This window comes from Pyrus communis, chromosome 1, assembly GCF_041283825.1.
Source record: "Pyrus communis isolate YQ-2024b chromosome 1, ASM4128382v1, whole genome shotgun sequence".
Lineage (NCBI taxonomy): Eukaryota > Viridiplantae > Streptophyta > Magnoliopsida > Rosales > Rosaceae > Pyrus > Pyrus communis.
In genome coordinates, this window is record NC_142565.1 from 20,636,979 (window position 1) to 20,660,448 (window position 23,470).

Consider the following 23,470-nt stretch of genomic DNA (forward strand, 5'->3'; position numbering starts at 1 on the left):
GATATGGACTTGAATTACCCAAATCCACAAGGAAATAGGCTTAGAAATCAGAAATAAAAAAGGGATAATGCTTCCTAGGTGCGGCAGGTAAGGAGATGAGGTGATAAGGCTTCTAGAATGCCTTGCAAGGCAAGGGAAATCAGCTTTCTAGAAGGGATAGGTGCGGCACTAAAGGATAGGGCAGATTAGGGCTTCTAGAAACCCTCTAATGCAAGGAAAACTCACGGCAAGGATGGATAAGGTTTCTAGAACAAGGATAAGGTATCCTAAATGGATAAAGTGTCCTAAATGGATAAGGTGCCCTAAATGGATAAGGACTCCTCATTGCACTTGGAAACTTTGCCTATTAGGATTAGGAAAGCTAATCCTTCTTCATCTTGGAATTCTTTTCCTTCTTGGACTTGGAAAACTTCTTTGTTGCTTCACTTGAGACCATTTGGATTTTGACTTTCCTTCATCAAGTAGGAAACCTTGTTTTTCTAGGAATCCTAATTCAACTAGGAAACCCATTTTAAGTAGGAATCCTAATTCAACTAGGAAACCTTGCTCAAGTAGGAATCATCATCTTCAAATCTTCAATTTCGTCCATCATCTTGGCTCCAAGCATATGATGTCCATTCCAAGCTCTAATTTGCTCCAAAAGGCTCCAAAATGCATCCTTTTGCATACTTTGCCCTTAAAACCTGAAAACACATAGAACTAGCTTAAAAGACTACTTTACTAAGGAAAAACACTATAAATGCATAAGAACAAGCTAAACTAAGGTGCATAAATATGCTCCTATCAAATTCCCTCACACTTAGCCTTTGCTAGTCCTCGAGCAAAACAAAATGAAACACAGTAAATAAACGAAGTAAAACGAGTAAAACACAACCTACACCTTCCAACAATCGCCTCAGGGATTTCCAATGCACATGACATGTTAAAAATCATCATTCCCACAGATTTTAGCCATCTTTACACTCGAGCACATGCTTAATCATGGTCACTACTCATTAGTTCACAAATAACCACTTAAAACGATGTTTTGAATGTAGTAACATGCCTTAGAGAATTTCCTCAATTCCTTACAAGATATGCACTCTATTTTCCCTCAGATTTTCTAACTACACACCCTACACTTAGTTATATGTGAGAAGATTGATGTAAATATAAAAACGAATGCTCACATATATGTATAACAAAGAACGCAATTTCCGGAGTTAATAACATGTTTAGATTTGATCTCATGAATGGAACGCTACTACTTAGATGCGAGAACCAGTGACACCATATGCTCAAACCAAATTCAAACTCCACAAATTGAAACACACAACACTCAAGATTAAAGTCAAGGGTTGTAACGGGGCTTGGGGAGTTGGCTAACAACGAAAGGATAGCGAAAACAAACGTTCTTTAAAGCAATAGTAAGCAACATAATGAAATTGAACTTAGAATTCCCCTTAGAATGCCGAAATCAACTTTTAAACTCAAAGGGAAGGTTCAAGCAATCAATTAGGGCCGAATTCAATGTTTTGGACCCTTCCTTCAACAAACAACACTTGATAACACTTTTTCACATCTTTTCAACTCCTTTTTCATTCTTTTCACAACTTTTCTTTTTTTCTTCTTATTTTCCACGAAATTTTTTTTCTTTTTTTCTTTTTTTTTCTTTTCTTTTCTTTTCTTTGCCGTGCCTCATTCAAGACTTTGGCACACCCATATATCAAGAATCCTTCCCCCACACTTGTTTTCTGCAATGCAATGATCAAAAGGAATTCATCTTGAGTTATGCTTTTACTATGCTTCAAGAACAAAGGTATGGCTGGTCCTACTCTAGGCTAGGTGAGGATAATTGTGGGTTAACAAAGAAAGTAGGCTACACAAGGCTCAACGGGGTTAAATCCTACAAAACAAATGAAATAGGGAAATATGGCAATTTGGCTATGGTGGTCACTACACAACTTCATCTTGAATATGTGTTATGCAATTCAATAACATGCTTTGAATGAATTGGGCATGAGTTCTAGTGTTTGGAACTAAATGATGAAACGCCTTCTAAGTAGCAACCAAGCAAAGAATAATGAGATCATGCAACGACTTTTAGAAAACAACAATGCACAGATTATTAACTCTCCAAATAAACGTTTAGGCTCAAGTCTCACAAGGTTGTAGCGTTAGTTTGAGTTCCTTCCTTCAAGCATGTTACAAAAACTGATTTTTTTTTTTATTTTTTTTTATTTTTTTTATATGATTGCATGTGAATTCATAAATTATAACCACAACCAAGCATGAACCAAAGAGTAAATCAAACTTTCATCCATGTTTACAACTCTCTTTAATAGTCATGCAATTACAAACCGAATCCTCATCATTGTATTGGAAGGTACCCTAAGACACAAAAACAACTCTTTTTGGGTTTTTTGAAACAATTTTGTTCAATTTTTTCTGGGATTTTCGGATTTTTAGAACAACAAATACTAAAACACACCAAAACAGCCTAAAAACACCTAAAAACAGCAAGAAACAACATTTGAAATTATGGGTGATAAAACCCTACGAATTTGCATCAAAACACTTTGGTTACCCCCCCACACTTAAATCAAACATTGACCTTAATGTTTCAAGCATAGACTCACACAAATAACAAACAACCAAACAAAACAACATCTAACAACCTAACATGGCAGAAACAAAATCAACAACAAAGAGAAGAGTTTAGGAACGCAAATCTGGAATTGGAGTGCTTTCTCGGTCTTCCTTTGTTGAATGCATGGGTTGCCGCCCAAGTAGCGCTTGCTTTAATGTCGTACAGCCGGACGAAGAACTCATTCACTCCTTACTAGGGCCCACGGCTTCCAAGGGTATGTCATCCACGGCATGCTCCACAAAGGTGTCATAATAGGGCTTCAAACGATGCCCGTTCACCTTGAAGTCGTGTCCCGTTTTCAAGCTTTGGATTTGGATTGCACCATGACCATAAACATTAGTAATAACAAATGGTCCAATCCACTTAGAACGTAACTTACCGGGAAACAAACGTAAACGGGAATTGAACAATAGCACTTTCTGCCCAATGGAGAAGGATTTCCCACGGATCATGTTGTCATGGAAAGCTTTGGTCTTTTGCTTGTAAATGCTTGCATTCTCGTACGCCTCGTGCCGTATTTCTTCAAGCTCATTCAATTGGAATTTCCTAAGACTTCCCGCTTCATCTAAGTGCATGTTGAACTTCTTGACGGCCCAAAGAGCTTTATGCTCCAACTCCACGGGAAGATGGCACGCCTTGCCATAGACAAGTCGAAAGGGGGACATCCCAATGGGGGTTTTGCACGCCGTACGATATGCCCAAAGTGCATCATCTAACCGTAAGCTCCAATCCTTCCTTGATGGCCCAACGGTCTTCTCAAGTATTTGCTTGATCTCTCGGTTGGAAACTGATAGGAGCATATTTGTGCGACTTAATTGGCTTGTTCTTGTGCATTTACGTTGTGTTTCCTTAGTTATTTTAGTCCTTTATGCTTCTTTTGTGTGTTTTCAGGTTCTAAGGGCTAAAGGAGCAAAGAAGTGCATTTTGGAGCCTTTTGGAGCACTTTTGGACTAAGGATGGATAGCTTAAGCTTGGAGCCAAAGTGTTGGACGAAATTGAAGACCAAGTGAGCCTAGAATCGAAGGAAGAAGGAGGAATCAAGATTTGGAAACTAGTTTCCATTATGGGGATTTTCTATTCTTGAAAGGTTTCCAATTATGCAAGTTTCCAAATAATGTGGTTGCCTAAATCACATGTTCTAGAAGCCCTAGACATGTGCCGCACCTTACCTTCCTCTTCTCTCCCAAAATCTGCAAGATTATGTCACAATCCCTTTCCTAAAAGCCTTAGCCGAACCTATACATTCCTTTTCTCCCAAAATCTGCAAGTTTTGCACTTTCCCTTTCTTTTCCTCCCTTGTGCCGCAAGACTTAGCCTTTTTCCCTTAATTCCTGATTTCAATTACCTATTCTAAAGGGATTTAACTTAATTCCTGATTCTTAGAATTGATTTAGGGAAGTAAACACTTACCTATTTCTGAGAAAACCTTGCCGTGCACTTCCTTGGACCATTCCTCTTCCTTGCCGTGCAAGGGGGAGGATTCTTTCCTATTCCTAGAGCTTTTGACTTAATTTCTGATTACCTAAATAACCTAGGGTTTTATTTCCTGAAATCCTATTAATAAACCTCCTTGTGTCAGCCAAAAAACATTCATTCATTCACCATTCACGCCAGAAATTCATCTCCTCCCTCTAACACATCCATACTTCATCATTCTTCATACTTTCTGCCCAAAAACATCCCTTGCCGTCCCCTACATCCATCCCAATCTTAAACCTATCATTCTACATCATTCATAATCCCCAAAACTCACCATAACCCCTTGTGCCGCAGCAACTAGGAGAGGAAGGAGGCCTTGAACGTTTCATGCTCGCAGATTGGAGCGTTCTTAGGTGTACTTCGTTCTTGTTTTCAATGTTTACTTTGTTATTACTTTCTGAGTTTGCTGTAATCATGAGTGGCTAGACCCCTAATTAGTTAGGGGAAAGTTTGAAGCCATGAACATGTTTGAAATATGAATTGATTTCTTCCAATTGTGATTTGTTAAGTTGTGATTGCAATTCAATTATCTGTTTATTAAAAACTTGTTCTTGTATGTTGATTAAGGATGCATACTTAGTTTTCATGCATGAACTCGATGCTAGTTTATAAACAAGTTTCACCTAATCGTCACAAGTTTATAAACATGAGTAGTGAAGGTTGCTAGTCACAACCATGTTAATTGAATTCTTGGCAAGAGTATCATGCATTCATAGTTACAATTGCCTCGTCAACACTTATAATTTTCATAGAGCATAATGATCTCTCATTGTATCTCTTCTATGCATTCATGTTGAGAACCGTTGCAGAATGATTTGAATTGTCGCATGCATCATCCAATTCAATAACATAAGGAAAATTTGAGGGTTAATTAGTGCATCACGGTTAACTTGGGGTGTTGAGCATCATAGTTAGTGAAAAGCAATTGGAGAATCGATTCATATATAAATGTGTCATGTGTGGAGAATGGACCTCTAACTAATCCATCCATCATCTTGTTTTCACAAATTCGTTTTATAATCTGCCTAGTTTAATAACTTGTTTTGTTATTTCAATTTTCGTCAAATCAAAACCCCCCTTTACTTTCTTGTTCTATAGGGTTTAGAATCTGTTTAGTTTGTGTTTTAAAGTGTTTTGAATCAAACCATAACCTTAAATTCGTCCAAAATTGTGTTTAAGGTCAGAAACTGCCTAGTTAGTGTTTTTAGGCAGTTTTGAGTCTTTTGAACCTGTTTTGAGTCCTTTGAGTCTTTGTGAACGTTTTTAACTTTGTTTTTATGTTTTTGAGTCAGTTTAGAGGTTTTAGCAAGCCCTCCTAATCCCCGGTCCTGAACGATCCCTACTTGCATCTTTACTACAACTTGACAACAAGAGGGTTAATTTGTGTGCTTAACTATTTTCGCATCAAATTTTGGCGCCGTTGCCGGGGATTAGCAACTTTGCTAATCCCTCGTTATTTCTTTTTATTTATTTGTCGTTTTTTTTTCTCTCTTAGTTACTGATTTCTTTTGTTTCATTGTTTTCAGGTACTAGTGTATGACTCGAAGTTCCCAACCTGTTCATAAGAATATTTTGGACTTCGACGACGATTTTGAGCGGACCTTGAGGAAGCAAAAGCATCAACAAAACCCTAACCCAGCTCTACATCTGAGTTTGACGAATTAGGTGAGGAAGGAGAGTCCACGGTACAGTTTGTGGAGGAAGTACAAACCATGGCCATGGACAATCGAACCATCAAAGAGCTCTCTGCCTCAGGTATGGGCAATGCCGTTCCTTTATGCATACAATACCCCACGGCAGCTCAAGGTAAGACGAACGAATTTGAACTTAAGTCTAGTTTATTACATCATATTCCTAAATTCCATGGGCTGTCCATGGAAGATCCTAACAAACATCTTAAGGAATTTGAAGTAGTTTGCTCAAGTATGACACCCATCAACGTGGATGGGAGTATTTTGAAGATGAAGGCCTTTCCATTCTCACTTATGGACAAGGCCAAAGATTGGTTGTTTGAATTGTCTCCTGGAACTGTAAATTCTTGGGAAAGTATGAACCGTGCATTCTTAGAGAAATTCTTTCCCACTGCCAAGATCATTCTCTTAAGGAAACGAATTAGTGGCATCCAACAAAATCAAGGTGAGTCGTTTCCATCTTATTATGAACGTTTTAAATCACTTGTTGCTTCATGTTCACAGCACCAAATGAAGGAGGAGCTGCTCATTCAATATTTCTACGAGGGACTCCTTCCCATGGAACGTCAAATGCTAGATGCTTCGGCGGGTGGTGCATTAGTGGACAAGACTCTGTTGGATGCCAAAGCTCTAATTGCCAACCGAGCACACAACGCTCAACAATATGAGGGTGTTGGACAAAGAGAGGGGCCACGGCAACAAAGTGTGAATGAGGTAAGTGCAATTTCTGATATTCAATCACAATTCGCTAATCTTACTTCTCTTGTGTCTCAGGTTGTCAAGGGGTCAAAACCACAAGAAAACCAAGTGTGTGGCGTGTGTTCAATGCAAGGGCATCCATCCGAGACATGCCCTCAGTTGATAGAGAATGGTGGATGGGAATCTGCCAATGCCATTGGTTTCCAAGGCCAAAACCAAACCAAACATGATCCATACTCCAACACCTACAATCCCGGATGGAGAGATCACCCTAATTTCAAGTGGAGAGAGGCCCAACAATCTGCACCACAAAGGGGATTTCAACAAAACCCCCTTGGGTTCCCACGGCCATACCAATCTAACCAACCACCATCGTCCCAAAACAACTCAGGTTCGTCGTTTGATAATTCTCAAGTTATTCAATTACTAACTACATTGGCGCAGGGGCAAGAAAAACAAGCCAAGGACATGCAAAATTACGCCAATGAGGTACAAAATCAAGCTCGAGAAGTGATGGATTTGAAGAGACAAGTAGGACAAATGGCTGAATTCATGGGGCAATTTAGTAGAGAACAAGGTAAGTTACCAAGTTCAACGCAAGTGAATCCGAAAGGTGGATTCGAATCTGCCAAGGCCATAGTGTTGAGAAGCGGAAAAGAAGTTGGGGCAGGTTCTTCATCAAAAACAGGTCACAAAGAGGATGAAACACTGCATTTTGAAGAAGGGGAAACAACCAAACCCACGGCAAAGGAGGATCCCCCTTTGCCGCAAGCTTCTAGTGGCCCTAAATCACCCAATCTGTCCAATAAAGGTAAAAACGTGTTAAGTTCAATTCCTACTAATGTTTTTCCTTCGAATGTTCCTTTTCCTAGTAGGTTCATGCAAACGAAGAAGGAGGAAGCTGAAAAAGACATTCTTGAGACATTTAGGAAAGTCCAAGTTAACATACCCCTTTTGGATGCAATCAAGCAAGTTCCACGCTATGCCAAGTTTTTGAAGGAGTTGTGCACCACTAGGAAGAGGATTTCGACCAAGGAGGTTGTCAAGGTAAGTGAAAATGTCTCCGCCATCTTGCAACGAAAACTACCCCCAAAATGCAAAGATCCAGGTAGTTTTACAATTCCTTGTGTCATTGGTAATACTCGCTTTGAATCTGCCATGCTAGACTTAGGTGCCTCTATAAATGTTATGCCATATTCAATTTATGCATCTATGAATTTAGGAGCATTAAAAAATGATGGTGTAATCATACAATTGGCCAATAGATCTAACGCTTATCCAAAGGGAGTTTTGGAAGATGTTTTAGTGCAGGTTAATCATTTAATCTTCCCGGCGGATTTCTATGTTCTTGACATGGATGAATCGGATCATGCCACTTCATTACCCATCCTCCTTGGAAGGCCATTCATGAAAACGGCCCGGACCAAGATTGACGTGTTTAACGGAACTTTGTCCATGGAATTTGATGGGGAAGTTATTAATTTCAATCTTTCTGATACTATTAAGTACCCTAGTGAGGACCATTCATGTTTCTCTATTGATATAATTGATTCTTTGGCGCAGGGATATCTGGATGATTTGAATGACGATGCGCTTGAAAAAGCCCTTACAAGAGACATGGAACACAACAACGAGGACTTAACACCTAGGACCCACGGCACACCTAAAGCACCCTATGCCGTGCCTCCTAATGAGGAAGTTAGGGAGATGGTTGCTGCCCTTGAGTTGTTGCCTACGCATGATGGTAAGTTTCCTAATCGTGAGTCAATTCCTATTTCGACTAACAAGTTGCTTCCGTCCATCATTCAGGCACCCGTCCTCGAACTAAAACCATTACCAAGCCATTTGAAGTACATTTTCTTGGGAGAAAATGAGACCCTACCTGCCATCATCTCCTCATCCCTCACGGCCCAAGAGGAGGAGAAACTAGTCTACGTTTTGAAAGAATACAAATCTGCCCTAGGATGGACATTGGCTGATATCAAAGGTATAAGTCCTACAACGTGCATGCATCACATATTTCTTGAGGAGGGGGCCAAACCAACTAGAGAGGCTCAACGCCGTCTTAACCCTCCGATGATGGAAGTTGTGAAAAAGGAGATAATCAAACTTCTAGATTGTGGAGTCATCTATCCAATCTCGGATAGTAAGTGGGTTTCACCTATCCAATGTGTGCCTAAGAAATCCGGTGTGACGGTTGTGGAAAATGCCGAGAATGAGCTTGTTCCTATGCGCATTCAAACTGGTTGGAGGGTGTGCATCGACTATAGGAAGCTAAATGCCACCACAAGGAAGGACCACTTCCCATTGCCGTTCATTGACCAAATGCTTGAAAGGTTAGCGGGTCATGCTTTTTATTGTTTTCTTGATGGTTACTCTGGTTATAATCAAATTGTCATAGCACCCGAGGACCAAGAAAAAACCACTTTCACATGCCCTTTTGGTACATTTGCATATCGTCGCATGCCTTTTGGTTTATGTAATGCACCTGCCACATTTCAAAGATGCATGATGAGCATATTTTCTGATTATGTTGAGAAAATCATTGAAGTTTTTATGGATGATTTTAGCATCTTTGGTGATTCTTTTGATGGTTGCTTGCATAATCTTAGTTTGATTCTAAAACGTTGTGTTGAAACTAACCTTGTTCTTAATTGGGAAAAGTGTCATTTCATGGTTAAACAAGGCATAGTTTTAGGTCATATCATCTCTGAAAACGGCATTGAAGTAGACAAATCCAAAATAGATCTTGTACGTCACTTACCCTCTCCAACTTCGGTTAGAGAGGTTCGTTCTTTTCTTGGCCATGCAGGATTCTATCGTAGTTTTATCAAAGACTTCTCAAAAGTTGCCCAACCTCTTTGCCGTCTCCTACAAAAAGAAGTGGCGTTTGAATTCACCAAGGAGTGCACGGCTTCATTCAATCAACTCAAGGAGTTGTTGACCACGGCACCAATCATTGCTCCCCCGGATTGGAGTCTCCCTTTTGAGTTGATGTGTGACGCCTCTGATTATGCTCTAGGGGCTGTTTTAGGGCAAAGAAAAGACAAGAGGCCGCATGTCATCTACTATGCCTCACGGACGTTGAATGATGCACAACTAAATTATTCTACAACCGAAAAAGAACTCTTGGCTATTGTATTTGCATTAGATAAGTTTAGATCATATCTTCTTGGTACTAAAGTCATTGTTTTCACTGACCATGCAGCCTTGAGGTATCTTTTCACGAAAAAGGAGGCCAAGCCAAGACTCATTCCATCACAAACACAATCTGACCGTGCATTCCACCACCTTAATCCACTTCAACCTTGCAGAAATTCACATGCATGAGTCAATTAAAATAGCCACATGCTTGGACATTGTCCATTCCGTGCAGATTCCATGTTTTAACACCCAAAACATCCCTCACATGCATGTCCACAACCTGACCCGTGCATTCCATTTCCCTTCTTTACTTCATCTTTGCAGAAATCCAACCCCCTTTGTCCATGCCGTGAGCTTTCTGCCCATTCCCAGAGTATTATAACCAGCTTGCAGACATTCCACATGTGTTTGGATTAAATAAATCACTTACTTGCAGATCATGTCCATGCTTTGCAGGTATCATGCCAGAAATCCACTAAAACAACCATTTTCATGCGATCCCAACTCTAATGCCCATACCGTGCACATTCATTCTCTTTTCAGAATTCCTTTCACATGGTCCATGTCAGTTTTCCACATGCATTTCTGATTGTTCTCCATCATTAGCACATTAAGAAATTCACCAAGGAACACTCACTCATCTCTCACTCGGATCAGATTGGAAACACACTCAATTGGCTCCATTTTTTCTGTCCCTGATCCGCACACATTCTCTCCATTATTCCATTGGATTCCACTTTCTTTTCTTTGCACAGAAACTGTCCATATTCTCTCCTTTTCCCATCCGCAAGTATTATTTCATCATCCAGTCCATTACACACCCTAAAAAACCTCTCCCATTTCACTCCATAAACTGTCCATTGCTCTCCATTTTACGTACCACTCACAGAAACCATTCGACATTAGTTTCTCCACCCTCATTTACAAACACATTTGGGAGCTCCAACACCGAAGGCACTCTTCAAGGAATTCAACATCAGTTTTGCTTCAAGGGTTCCTTCTACTTCATTCTATGTTCATTCATGTTGTGTACCTTTATGTTAAACATTCAGTAAACATGAATTGTAACTAATCTATCTATAGGGATTCGATGTAGCCTTGCAAAGTTTGCCATGTAATCAAGTTAGAATGCTCAGTTTGTCCATCTATTTCTTGTTTCATTTTCTGTTTTAATGGTGACTTAATGTATTGATTTTAATGTTTGATCATCATTTGAATTAATCACTAAGTTGTGTAGCCAAGATTAAAGCACACATCATGCATAACCTTGGTAGATATGTGAATGAATGAAGGGAGTGTTTAGCACACATCCTGCCGAGTTACTCCCTTTGGTTTAATGAATGTTTCTTGTACATTACATAATCTTGATTAGGAACCAAAGTTGCACATCACAATTAGGTTCATGATTAGAGATATTTGATCAAATCCACACATCATATGGTTGATCATATCCAAGTGAAACAAACTCAAGAAATAGGTAGATGAATGAGTACAAACTAACTTGACAAACATGGACTTAATTGAGCAATGGTGAAAACGAATCCCTAGCTTCATTTCCATTGATACTATCTCATTTTATTAGTTGTTGATTCATTTGGTTGTGTTTACTTCTTTTTATTTATGCTTTCAAGTAACAACGCTAAATCTGCTCAATTTGCTTAGTTTGATTCATTTCTTAGATTTCTTGCAAACAAGTAGTTACATAGGTCCAATTAGTCCCTGTGGATTCGACACCCTTACTTGTGCCATTATATTAAATATATTCTAGCATTAGGAAGGAAATAATACATCAACAAAAATGGCGCCGTTGCCGGGGACTGATTTCAGTCCCTTGTAATTGCTTGTTTGCTTGTTTGTTATTTTGATTAGTGTCAAGGTTCATAACTTGTCAAATTGATAACTGGAAGTTGATTTAAGTTGCATACAATTTTAAGTGTGGAAAAGAATCCCTTAGCCATTCCATATCCATTGGTTTACATCAACTTGCTTTACAATCTGGTTTTGTTATAATCTGACCATTTAATTGCATTTCGTCCAAATACAATTTCCCCCATAGTTTGTTAAGTCTTAAGCATAGAATCTGTCTTATCTTGTGTTTTGAAGCATTTTGAGTCAAGCTCAAACCTAATTTTCGTCCAAAATTGAGTGTAGTGTCAAAACTGCCCAGTTTGTGTTTTTAGGCAGTTTTGAGAGTTTTTAGCTTGTTTTGAGTCTTGTGAATCTGTTTTGAGTCCTTTGAGTCTTTGTTTTGTCCAAATTAGTTAGAAAGTGTTTTGATTTGTGTTTATAAGTGTTTTGATTCAAGTTTCCATCCAATCTCGTCCAAATTAGAAAGGTGCTCAAAACTGCCCAGAAAGTGGTTTTTAGGCAATTTTGAGTCTTCTAGTTGCTGTTTTGGGTTTTAGGATTGTTTAAGTGTTCTAAGCGTTTAGTTTCACATCCCTTGAGTCCTTTCAAACGTTTTTAAGTTTATTTTTGTTCATTTCATTGTTGTTTGCTAGTAGATTTTCATTCACACTGGTGTTATTTTATTTAAGGTAGTTTATGTCAAATAGACTTGTTGAGTTAGGCCAAAGAATTGAAAGGTTAAAGGGCCACACTTTGGACAACTTTGTGCCATCAAGTTCATCCCTAATCAGTGAGGAAGAGGAAAGGACTTCACCTAGTTCAACAAGTAAAGGATCTGAGCAATTTGATTGGGAAAGAGAGGAAGAGATGGCGGGCAACCAAGATGAACTTAGCGCTTTGGAGGACTTTGCTCAACCAATCATACCAAATTCACCTTCATGCATCTTGCTGCCCACAGAAGCAAGATGAACTTGAGAGTTTTTGGATTGTTTTATTTTCGTTTGTTCTTTTTATTCCAGATTCTTAATCTTGTTTTGTTTCTTGTTTTAGGTACTAGTTTATGACTCGGAGTTTTCATCCGATTCGTGAACATATCCTGGAGTGATTGGGTTCTTCGTCCGGCTGCAAGACGTAAAAGAAAGCGCTACTTGGGAGGCAACCCAATGCACTGAATAAACAAAGCATGTTCAAAAAAAAAAAAAAAAAAAAAAAAAAAAAAAAAAAAGAAAAAAAGAGAAAAAGATACTAAACATGGAGAAAGGTGGAGCTTCACAAAGGTTGTTTACGTGAAGCCCCACTACGAGGCGTCGAAGCGGAAGGCTTTGAAGTAGAAGGCATCGGAGCGGAAGGCATCGGAGCGGGAGGCATCGGAGCTAGAGCATCCCAGGCCTCAATACTTGGCCAAGCGCTGGATGAGCCAGGAAAAAGGTGCCTCTGGAGGAAAGACGAAAACCTTTGACGGTCACTGTGAATCCGACCTTCAGACTCTTGCAGCTCATCAAGCTTCCTCTTCATGCCCGTCGAATAGTTGTTTGCAAGCACATGCAAACTTCTATTCTCGTACTTAAGAAGTTTGATTTCCTGCTTGAGACTTTCCACCTCTGCCATCAATGATTCCACCTGACGGGAGCGGGCAAGCAGGCGTTGGCCCATGTTGGACACAGAACTCGCACACTGAACACTAAGTGCGAGGGACTCTTGAACGGCCAACTCATCGGACCGTCCTGACAGCAGCCTACTATCTTTTGGAGTGAGGAGGTTCCTAGCTACTATTGTAGCTGTTGTGGCGTCCTGCATCACGGAGTCTTCACCTGTAAGAAGACCGTTAGAAGATAAGAAAGAAGGGCGCCATACGTTACCTTGACGCGGCGCGCCCGTATCACTGCTAAGGCTCAATTCCAAGCTAAGGTTCGATGAGTTTGCCATTTTTTCAAAGTGTTCAAAGAGAAGGGAAGGAGTTAAATTTCAAAGGGCCGGAGTCGATTTTCAAGAATGGGAAATCTTCAGAGTATGTTGTTGTGGTGATCGATAGCTCTATAAAAAGCCAAAGCGACGCGTCCACCGATTCAAGAAGCCGGAATTTCCGGCGTAATTTAGGCGACGCTTTCTCGGCTTTTCAGAAGGCGCGTTCAACTTTGTCAAAAGTTCACGTGGAGGTCATCATCGCAGCTACGCTTTTGCCGACAAGCGCAAAGTCCGGCGACGCTTTCTCTGCTTTTCAGAAAACGCGTGCAGCTTTGTCAAAAGGAGCCGCATCCGCACTACTACGTGTCGTTCAGAAAGAAAAAGGGCGTCGTTCAGAAATCGAAGGGGCGCCTGCTCTGAAATCGAAGAGACGTCTTCAAAGATCGAGGAGGCGCCACTATTTCAAAAAGCCGGATTTGCGGGATCAAAACGTTTGTCGACAAGGGTAAAAGAAGAGTACCACCACTTGATATTATCTCTATATATGTCGACCTTCGTCTTTTATGGCAGGGCAAACCTGAAGAAAATGCCCAACTCTCCCTCACCTCTGAGGGCGCACTCCCAGCAAAGCCTTTTGAAATACTCAATTTTTTCTCCCCCAAAGAAGATACCAGAAACCTGGAGTACAAATAAGGCAGAAGGAAACGGTCGATCGAAGCATGTGGAGACAACCACAACAAATACATGTGCTGCTTCATTCACCGTTTCTTCAAAAGCAAAGGTATCTCATATCATCAAGGTCTAAAGCAAAAGTATCTCATATCATGCTCTTTCCCTGTCCTTTCCTTTGTCCTTGTTATTACTCGCATGGCAAAGTAAAACGAAAGCAATCAAAGGCACTTGGAGTCAGTCTTCTGTTCTGGAACCGACTGCCTGGAATCCATCCCTGATTGCTTACCTAGCGTAGCTCTCGACCACTTCTGCAAGGGGAGCAAGCAAGGCAAGGAAAATGATACATTGAAGCATGTGGAGACAAACATAGGCTGAGTTATCCTCCAACCCTTTTCAATACGAATTGGAAAGATTGAACAAAGAAACAGACCAAAGGAGTAAGCTCAGACCTTCGGGGGAGACCAAAAGAATCCTGCTGCCCAGTTCAAGAGTAGCACAAAGGAAAATCAACGATGGGAAGAACCCCTGTGGAATCAACAACATCAAGCCTCAATGCAATCACCAAGGAGAAGAGGGAATTTACACTCCATAACCAGATTTGCGTCCCTAAACTCTTCTCTTTGTTAATTACATTCCGCCATGTTTAATATGTTTAGTTGTTTTTTGTGTGTTTACTTATGTTTTGTGCGAATCTATGCATAAAACATTGAGGACAATGTTTGATTTAAGTGTGGGGGGGGGGTAACTAAAGTGTTTTGATGCAAATTCGTAGGGTTTTATCCACCATAACTTCTAATGTTGTTCCTTGCTGTTTTAAGGTGTTTTTAAGTTGTTTTAGAGTGTTTTAGTGTGTTTTGTTTTATAATTCGAAAATCCCATAAAAATTTGAAAAATTGTTTTGAAAAGCCCAAAAAGAGTTGTTTTTAAGGTTGTTTTGTGTTTTGTGTTTGTTTTATGTGTTAGTTTCGGTTAAGAGTGTTTTTGCATGCTAATACGAATGTATATGAGGACTATGTTTGAAAATAAACGATTAGGTTGCTATGGAAAAGAGTTGCATCTTGTTGTCATTTATAAAGCTATAACTCTTGAAATTATGATGATAGAGGTAACATACTCAAATTCTGGAAGAAGAATAGTGGAGACTACCCTAGTGAGTTATTTTGAGCCTATTTGCTTCTTTGAGAGGGTTTAAAGTGTTTCTACTCCTATCTCTTTCTTTCAATTTCACTTTAAATGATCTCATTACTTCTATTTTGATTGGATGCTAAGAATTACTCTCTTTGCAGATACCATGTGTTTAGTATCATTCGTGAATGAACTCAATGCGATGATGTTAGGCTATGCATGTTTAACTACTAAAAGGCTTAAATCCTACCCATTTGTGTGTTCCATTCACCCTCGTTGCAGCCAAACACTTTAGCCCAATTCTTTCATCACCCACACCACATTCTAGCCCATTACAAGCCATACCTTATAGTTTGGGGAATACCAAGGTGATGAAGACTAAAAGTAAATTGAGCTTAGAACAAGATTGTGGCATGTACCGAAGGCACCTATGTTGAAGATGCTTCTAAAAAAAAAAAGGGGTTATAAAAAAAAAAAAGAAGAGAATTAAAATGGATACAAGTTCCAAATCTCCTCATTATAAGACATAGGGCCTGGATGCCAAAAACAAAGAAGAAAGAAAACAAATGCAAGTGAAGAGCGTGATCCTCAAGAACACTTTGGTAAACCCCAAGCTCTAGTATTTCATATCACTTCTCTCGTAACCTATAACCTAAGCCTTACATTATAATCTTGAGAAAGACCTAGCTGATCATTGAGGATGTATTCATGGGTGATGGTAAGTGTGTGTGTTATCTATATTCTTAGCATTTGATTCATTTCATGAGATCTACTCAGAAACTGTGCTTCCATTTCAGATTTCATATGTGAGAATTTTGATTTCATTGACATAATTTCACTCATATATGTTGTTGAGAGACTAAACCTTAAGATCTGAGTGAAAACTTGAGTGGATTCTGTGAGGAGTAGAGTTGAGGCGAATTCTATCTTAAGCATTTGGGTATGGTGACCTTGAAGTTGTAAAACATGGAGAAATATCTTTATACGTTACAATTGATACGATTCTTTGAAGTGGCAATCTTTTGTGTTGAATGAATGACATAATCTTCATTGGTTCTTATTAGTTTGTTTAAAGCATGTTTTAACCAAGTTGTTTGCAGATTTTGTAGATGTTTGTGGGTGTCATCACTGTAAACCCTCAGGAGACACAACTCCTCCAACTAGGGACACCTAGGGGTTCAAAGGCTTGTTGCACATGCTCAGTGCAATCGTTTGGCCAGCGAAAGTGGTTTAGTTAGATGTTTGTATTTTGTGTGTTTTAGTTTTAAGTTTGCTCGAGGACTAGCAAAAACCAGGTTTGGGGGTATTTGATAAGTCATATTTTGCATGCATGTATATCTTTCTTATTTGGCGTTTTTGTATTGTTTTTGGATTAAACTAGTTGCATTTTACATTGTTTCGTGTTAGTGTGCAGCCAAGTGTGTAATAAAATCAATTGGAAGGCAAATGAAGGAATGTGGTGCAATTCGGCCATATTGGGTGAATCTAAACAAGGCAAAAAGATTGAAGTCAGATTGTGTGGTTCCAACCCCAAAACATGCATTCACATGCATGTTCAAACACCTTGCCGAGCACTCCTTTGCATTTCCAACTCATTCATGTCCATACCGTGCATTTCCACACCCATTCCCATTAACTAAAACATTCAGCAACATTCCACCAACAAACACAATCTGACCGTGCATTCCATCACCTTAATCCACTTCAACCTTGCAGAAATTCACATGCATGAGTCAATTAAAATAGCCACATGCTTGGACATTGTCCATTCCGTGCAGATTCCATGTTTTAACACCCAAAACATCCCTCACATGCATGTCCACAACCTGACCCGTGCATTCCATTTCCCTTCTTTACTTCATCTTTGCAGAAATCCAACCCCCTTTGTCCATGCCGTGAGCTTTCTGCCCATTCCCAGAGTATTATAACCAGCTTGCAGACATTCCACATGTGTTTGGATTAAATAAATCACTTACTTGCAGATCATGTCCATGCTTTGCAGGTATCATGCCAGAAATCCACTAAAACAACCATTTTCATGCGATCCCAACTCTAATGCCCATACCGTGCACATTCATTCTCTTTTCAGAATTCCTTTCACATGGTCCATGTCAGTTTTCCACATGCATTTCTGATTGTTCTCCATCATTAGCACATTAAGAAATTCACCAAGGAACACTCACTCATCTCTCACTCGGATCAGATTGGAAACACACTCAATTGGCTCCATTTTTTCTGTCCCTGATCCGCACACATTCTCTCCATTATTCCATTGGATTCCACTTTCTTTTCTTTGCACAGAAACTGTCCATATTCTCTCCTTTTCCCATCCGCAAGTATTATTTCATCATCCAGTCCATTACACACCCTAAAAAACCTCTCCCATTTCACTCCATAAACTGTCCATTGCTCTCCATTTTACGTACCACTCACAGAAACCATTCGACATTAGTTTCTCCACCCTCATTTACAAACACATTTGGGAGCTCCAACACCGAAGGCACTCTTCAAGGAATTCAACATCAGTTTTGCTTCAAGGGTTCCTTCTACTTCATTCTATGTTCATTCATGTTGTGTACCTTTATGTTAAACATTCAGTAAACATGAATTGTAACTAATCTATCTATAGGGATTCGATGTAGCCTTGCAAAGTTTGCCATGTAATCAAGTTAGAATGCTCAGTTTGTCCATCTATTTCTTGTTTCATTTTCTGTTTTAATGGTGACTTAATGTATTGATTTTAATGTTTGATCATCATTTGAATTAATCACTAAGTTGTGTAGCCAAGATTAAAGCACACATCATGCATAACCTTGGTAGATATGTGAATGAATGAAGGGAGTGTTTAGCACACATCCTGCCGAGTTACTCCCTTTGGTTTAATGAATGTTTCTTGTACATTACATAATCTTGATTAGGAACCAAAGTTGCACATCACAATTAGGTTCATGATTAGAGATATTTGATCAAATCCACACATCATATGGTTGATCATATCCAAGTGAAACAAACTCAAGAAATAGGTAGATGAATGAGTACAAACTAACTTGACAAACATGGACTTAATTGAGCAATGGTGAAAACGAATCCCTAGCTTCATTTCCATTGATACTATCTCATTTTATTAGTTGTTGATTCATTTGGTTGTGTTTACTTCTTTTTATTTATGCTTTCAAGTAACAACGCTAAATCTGCTCAATTTGCTTAGTTTGATTCATTTCTTAGATTTCTTGCAAACAAGTAGTTACATAGGTCCAATTAGTCCCTGTGGATTCGACACCCTTACTTGTGCCATTATATTAAATATATTCTAGCATTATATTAAATATCTTTTAAGTTAACCCCGTTGAGCCTTGTTTAGCCTTTATTCTTTGTTAACCCACATTATCCTCACCTAGCCTAGTTTAGGACAGTCCACACCTTTGTTCTTAAAAGATAGTGAGCATGACTTAAATGAATTCCTTTTGAGTTACATTATGCAAGAAAATGAGTGTGGGGGAGGGAATGTTTGTTCTTAAAGTTATATGTATGTTTTGAGATTCAAAAGAAAAGAAAAAGTTGTGAAAAACGTATGACAAAGAAAAACAGAAAAGAAAAGAAAGAAAGAAAGGAAAAAGAGCTTGAAAAGATGAAAGAATGAGTGATTAAGTGTTGAATGTTGAAGAAAGGGTCCAAAAATACCAAATCAGGCCTTAAATTGTCTAAACTCTCCCTTTTTGTTCAAATATTGAGTTTTCATTCAAAAGTGAATTCTAAGTTGATTCAAATGCTTTGCTCACTATTTCTTTAAGAACCTTTGTTTTCCATAACCTTTCTTTGTTAGCCAAACACCCCAAGCCCCATTACAACCTGTGACTTCAATCTTGAGTGTTATGTGTTTCAATTTGTGGAGTTTGAACTTGGTATGAGCATATGATGTCACTGGTTCTCGCATCTAAGTAGTAGCATTCCATTCATGAGATCATATCTAAACAGGCTTATTAACTCCAGAAATTGCTTTCCTTGTGATACATATATGTGAGTGTTCGTTTTCATGTTTACATCAATCTTCTCACATATAACTAGATTAGGGTGTGTAGTTAGAAAATCTGAGAGAAAATTGAGTGCATATCTTGTAAGGAATTGAGCAAATTCTCTAAGGCATGTAGTAACATTCAAAACATGGTTTTAAATGCTTAATTGTGAACTAGTATGTGGTGACTAAGATTAAGTATGTACTTAAGTGTAAAGATGACCAAAATCTGTGGGAATGATGATTTTTAACATGTCATGTGCATTGGAAATCCCTGAGGCAACGTTGGAAGGTTTAGATTGTCTTTTGTTTGTTTTGTTTCGTTTTGTTTAGTTTGTTTGTTTTGCTCGAGGACTAGCAAAAGCTAAGTGTGGGGGAATTTGATAGGAGCATATTTATGCGACTTAATTGGCTTGTTCTCGTGCATTTACGTTGTGTTTCCTTAGTTATTTTAGTCCTTTATGCTTCTTTTGTGTGTTTTCAGGTTCTAAGGGCTAAAGGAGCAAAGAAGTGCATTTTGGAGCCTTTTGGAGCACTTTTGGACTAAGGATGGATAGCTTAAGCTTGGAGCCAAAGTGTTGGACGAAATTGAAGACCAAGTGAGCCTAGAATCGAAGGAAGAAGGAGGAATCAAGATTTGGAAACTAGTTTCCATTATGGGGAGTTTCTATTCTTGAAAGGTTTCCAATTATGCAAGTTTCCAAATAATGTGGTTGCCTAAATCACATGTTCTAGAAGCCCTAGACATGTGCCGCACCTTACCTTCCTCTTCTCTCCCAAAATCTGCAAGATTATGTCACAATCCCTTTCCTAAAAGCCTTAGCCGAATGATATGTGAATTATACGCACACAAATTAAACCCTCTTTTTATCAATTGTAGTGAAGAATGTAAGTAGGGATCGTTCTGGACCGGGGATTAGGAGGGATTGTTAATCACTTGGATTTGACTCAAAAACGTAAAAACACAATATAAAACACTATACTAGACTCAAAGAATGCAAAACTAAACTTGAAAACACCAAAACAAACCAAAAGACTCAAAACAGCACCCAAAACACTCAAAACTGCCTTAAAAACACAATCTGGGCAGTTTTGAACACTAGACACAACTTTGGACGAAAATTGGTTTTAACTTGACCTAAGACACTTAAAAACACAAACTAAAGTGATTTCTAACTACTATGACTCAACAAAGTAAAGGGGGATTGGTTTTGGACGAAATTAAAAACAAAACAAACTTTTTAAATTAGAACAGATTGTAAAAACGAATTTGATGGAATTGAATGGATGGGAAGCTAGCTAAGGGGTTCATCTCCACACATGTTATACTTGCATATAAAACGATTTCCAATTGCTTTTCAATAACCCATGAATTCTCAACGCCCCAAGTTAATTAGGTTCGCTTAAATTAACCTTCAGATTTTCCTAACGTTATTGAATTGGATGATTGCATACGACAACCCAAAACATTCCCCACAAGTCCCCTACATGATTGCATAATAGAGATACAAGCAAGAATCATTAAGTTCTGTGAAAATCATAAGCATTGACGAAGCACTTGTTATTATGATTGCATGAAACTTATGCCAAGAATTTACTTAACGCGATTGAGATCATCAACCTTTACTACTTGTGAATATAATTCCATAACGATTAGGTGAAATTTCTTTATATCCTAGCATCCAATTTATGCATGATAATTAAGTGTGCACTCTCAACCAACACTCACAAATCAATGTAATTCACATAGATAAGTAAATTGAATTCACAACTTATGAAACGCAATTAGAAGTAATCAAATCATATTGCAAGCATAAACATGTATTTCGAATCCCCCCCTAGCCAAGGGGGGGGTTTAGTTCCTCATACGCACAAAACAAAGAGAATTGAAATTAAACATTGAAATCAAAGGAAAAGAAACACCTAGAAATTCCAGCGACGCGAACTCGAATTGCATGAACCTCCGAGCTTCCTTCTCCTCCTCCTTGGTGCGGCAAAGGTCTAGGGACAGGTTTAGGGCCTTAGGTGTATGGATGCATGGTCATGGAGGGATATAGTAGTGTTTAGGGGAAGGGGATGGTGCGGCAAAGGTTAAAACTAAGGAGAAAAGTGTTTGGTGGCTGCGGCAAAGGTGTGGAGAGGGTTGGACGAATTTATGGAATTAATGAATGTGTATGAGAGGTGGTGATCTGATCTAGGGGTTAACATGAGTATATATAGGCACTTAAAACCCTAGTGTAATCAGATATGGACTTGAATAACCCAAATCCACAAGGAAATAGGCTTAGAAATCAGAAATAAAAAGGGATAATGCTTCCTAGGTGCGGCAGGTAAGGAGATAAGGTGATAAGGCTTCTAGAATGCCTTCCAAGGCAAGGGAAATCAGCTTTCAAGAAGGGATAGGTGCGGCACTAAAGGATAGGGTAGATTAGGGCTTCTAGAAACCCTCTAATGCAAGGAAAACTCACGGCAAGGATGGATAAGGTTTCTAGAACAAGGATAAGGTATCCTAAATGGATAAGGTGCCCTAAATGGATAAGGACTCCTCATTGCACTTGGAAACTTTGCCTATTAGGATTAGGAAAGCTTGTCTTTGTCATTCCTTCTTCATCTTGGACTCCTTTTCCTTCTTGGACTTGGAAAACTTCTTTGTTGCAGCAACTTGAGGCCATTGGGATTTAACTTTCCTACTTCAAGTAGGAAACCTTGTTTGAGTAGGAAACTTTGTTCTTCTAGGAATCCTAATTCAACTAGGAAACCCATTTTAACTAGGAATCCGAATTCAACTAGGAAACCATCTTCCATTAGGGACTTTCCTACTTCAACTAGGAAACCTTGCTCAAGTAGGAATTATCATCTTCAAGTCTTCAATTTCGTCCATCCTCTTGGCTCCAAGCATATGATATCCATTCCAAGCTCTAATTTGCTTCAAAAGGCTCCAAAATGCATCCTTTTGCATACTTTGCCCTTAAAACCTGAAAATACATAAAACTAGCTTAAAAGACTACTTTACTAAGGAAAAACACTATAAATGCACAAAAACAAGCTAAACTAAGGTGCATAAATATGCTCCTATCACCGAACCTATACATTCCTTTTCTCCCAAAATCTGCAAGTTTTGCACTTTCCCTTTCTTTTCCTCCCTTATGCCGCAAGACTTAGCCTTTTTCCCTTAATTCCTGATTTCAATTACCTATTCTAAAGGGATTTAACTTAATTCCTGATTCTTAGAATTGATTTAGGGAAGTAAACACTTACCTATTTCTGAGAAAACCTTGCCGTGCACTTCCTTGGACCATTCCTCTTCCTTGCCGTGCAAGGGGGAGGATTCTTTCCTATTCCTAGAGCTTTTGACTTAATTTCTGATTATCTAAATAACCTAGGGTTTTATTTCCTGAAATCCTATTAATAAACCTCCTTGTTGCAGCCAAAAAACATTCATTCATTCACCATTCACGCCAGAAATTCATCTCCTCCCTCTAACACATCCATACTTCATCATTCTTCATACTTTCTGCCCAAAAACATCCCTTGCCGTCCCCTACATCCATCCCAATCTTAAACCTATCATTCTACATCATTCATAATCCCCAAAACTCACCATAACCCCTTGTGCCGCAGCAACTAGGAGAGGAAGGAGGCCTTGAACGTTTCATGCTCGCACATTGGAGCGTTCTTAGGTGTACTTCGTTCTTGTTTTCAATGTTTACTTTGTTATTACTTTCTGAGTTTGCTGTAATCATGAGTGGCTAGACCCCTAATTAGTTAGGGGAAAGTTTGAAGCCATGAACATGTTTGAAATATGAATTGATTTCTTCCAATTGTGATTTGTTAAGTTGTGATTGCAATTCAATTATCTGTTTATTAAAAACTTGTTCTTGTATGTTGATTAAGGATGCATACTTAGTTTTCATGCATGAACTCGATGCTAGTTTATAAACAAGTTTCACCTAATCGTCACAAGTTTATAAACATGAGTAGTGAAGGTTGCTAGTCACAACCGTGTTAATTGAATTCTTGGCAAGAGTATCATGCATTCATAGTTACAATTGCCTCGTCAACACTTATAATTTTCATAGAGCATAATGATCTCTCATTGTATCTCTTCTATGCATTCATGTTGAGAACCGTTGGAGAATGATTTGAATTGTCGCATGCATCATCCAATTCAATAACATAAGGAAATTTTGAGGGTTAATTAGTGCATCACGGTTAACTTGGGGTGTTGAGCATCATAGTTAGTGAAAAGCAATTGGAGAATCGATT